Raw genomic sequence first — 2,825 nt, 5'->3', positions numbered from 1 at the left:
GTGTGGTGTTCAGCAGTAGAGGACTAAGGGCGTCAGAGGAGAATTCTGAGAGGGGAGAGGTTGATACAGGCTCCGGGGGAGCCCCCACGAGAGAGAGCGTGATCTGGGTGCTGACGTGTCCGGGTGGAATAGTGAGGAGAGGACTCCCCCCGTGAGAGAGACAGCTAAGTGTCTCTGGTCAGCGTTCCTGAGAGGACTTGATGGAAACTGCATTTTAATCTTAATCCATGTATACGCGATACAACGGACCACTTTTCTGACTGTCCACGTCTCAGGTGAGACACGGTGCAGTTTTCTTCAACGTCTGAACTACAGTTGCAGGAGGGAATCGAAAGTGAACAAGTTGTGGTGGAGGTGGTGACAGAGACACGTGTGTGTTAAGACTCACCCACCAAAAAGTCAGTTGGTTTTTATTTTTCTGTTGTTCAGTCGCTCAGTTATCCCGACTCTTTGCATCCCCATGGACTGCAGCACACCAGGCTGTCCGTCACCCTGTCCATCACCATCTCCCAGAGCTTGCTCAAACTCATATCCATTGAATCAGTTATGCCACCTAACCATCTTGTCTGTGTCATCCCCTTCTCCTCCTGCCCTCAATCTTTCCCAGCATCAGGGTCTTTTACACTGAGTCAGTTCTTCGCATCAGGTGGCCAAAGTATTGGAGTTTCAGCTTCAGCATCAGTCCTTCCAATGAATATTCAGGACTGATTTCCTTGAAGATTGACTGGTTTGATCTCCTTGCAGCCCAAGGGACTATGTAAGCTTCAAAAATAATTATTTCTTTAAAGAGATGGATGCTCCTGCTCATAGAGCTTACGGCTTCATGGTAGATTAGCCAATACACTGTCTTGTGTACTTAAATACAGTTGCTCAGTCATGTCCAACTCTTTGCGACACCCATGGACTTCTCTAGGCCAGAATACTGGAGTGGGTAACCTTTTCCTTCTCCAGGGGATCTTCCCAACCCAGGGATCGAACCCAGGTTTCCTGCATTGCAGGCAGATTCTTTGCCAGCTGAGCCACAAGGGAAGCCCCAGAATACTGGAGTGGGTAGCCTATCCCTTCTCCAGCGGATCTGCCTGACCCAGGAATCAAACCAGGGTCTCCTGCATTGCAGGCAGATTCTTTACCAACGGAGCTATCAGGGAAGCCTGACCCGTACTTAAATACCATCTTTGCCATAAGAGATGTTGGATAAAAGGATGTTGGTGGGGGTCTTGAAGTCAGCATGGGGCAGTGCCAGCCGTGGGAAGCCTCACGTGTCCTGACGGCCGGGTGGCCCGTCGTGCAGTGTGGTCCTACACTGTGTTGTGGGGACAGCTCACAGTCCTTTTTTTTTTTTTTAAACATAAGATGTACTTCCTAAGCTGATGTTGTTGAGCCCTGGCTCTGTACCAACCAGTGTCAGGTGCTGGGGTTCTGAGATGACCCCCCCACACCCCACCTCACCAGATAAAATACACACATGAAAAGAGAGCCCACCTCATCTGCATGGGAGAATTGTAAATTACAGCAATAACGAAATACTGTTAAACACCTACGTGGTGTAGCGTCCATGCCCAGTCGTGTCCAACTCTTTGTCACCCCGTGGGCCGTAGCCCACCAGACTCCTCTGTCCATGCGACTTTCCAGGCAAGAATACTGGAGACGGTTGCCATTTCCTGCTCCAAGGGATCTTCCCGACCCAGGGATCAAACCACTGTCCCCAGCGTCTCCTGCATTGGCAGGCGGACTCTTTCCCACTGAGTCACCAAGGCAGCCCTGAGACACCCCTGAGGATGGCCCAGGTTGAAAATCCTGGCAGCCCCTAACGCTGGCAGGGTGTGGGACGACAGGGACTGTCCTTCCCTGCTGGCGGGAATGGCAGTCTGCACGACAGCTTGGCCGTTTCTTACACAACTGGGCATGCTCTTATCCTCCATCCAGCAGCCGCACTCCTCGGGGTCTGCCCAGGTGGTTTTTGAAGTTGTGTCCATACAAAGCCCCACAGAACTTGAAGGCACCAAGACGCCCTTCATTCACTAGGTGAATGAGTTAGCAAACTGTGATATGTCCAGATAACAGAATATTATTCAGTGCTAAAAGAAGTAGGCTATCAAGCTGTGAAAAAGACATGGAGGAGAAATACCTGTTTAGGTTTTCTGCCCTTTCTTTTTTTGATTGGGTTGTTTGTTTATTTGCTACTGAGCTGCATAAACTATTTATTTGGGAGACTAATCCTTTGCCAGTTGCTTTGTTTGCAAATATTTTTTCCCATTCTCAAGGTTGTCTTTCCATTTCATTTATGTTTTCTTTCTTATGCAAAAACTTTTAAGTTTAATTAGGTCCCATTTGTTAATTTCTATTTTTATTTTCATTACTCTTAAGAGGTGGGTCAAAAAAGATTTTGCTGCGATTTATATCAAAGAATGTTCTGCCTGTGTTTTCCTCTGAGAGTTTTATCCTGTCTGGCCTTACATTCAGGTCTTGACTCCATTTTGAGTTTATTCTGTATATGGCATCAGGGAGTGTTCTAACTTCGTTCTTTTTCGTGTAGCTATCTAGTATCCAGTTTTCCCAGCATCACTACTGAAGAGACTGTCTTGTCTGCGTTGTATATCCTTGCCTGCTCTGTCATGGTTTAGGTGACCGTAGGCACATAGGTTTGCCTTTGTGCTTTCTACCCTGTTCCACTGGTCTGTATTTCAGTTTTTGTGCCAGCACCATACCATCTTGATGACTGCAGCTTTGTAGTGTAGTCTGAAGTCCGGGAGCCTGATTCCTCCAGCTCTGCTTTTCTTTCTCAAGATTGCTTTGGCTATTTGGGCTCTTTGGTGTTTGCATAC

This window comes from Cervus canadensis, chromosome 22 (genome assembly GCF_019320065.1).
Source record: "Cervus canadensis isolate Bull #8, Minnesota chromosome 22, ASM1932006v1, whole genome shotgun sequence".
NCBI classification, from domain to species: domain Eukaryota; kingdom Metazoa; phylum Chordata; class Mammalia; order Artiodactyla; family Cervidae; genus Cervus; species Cervus canadensis.
The sequence above is the reverse complement of the archived record's forward strand: the minus strand, read 5'-3'. Positions refer to the sequence as shown.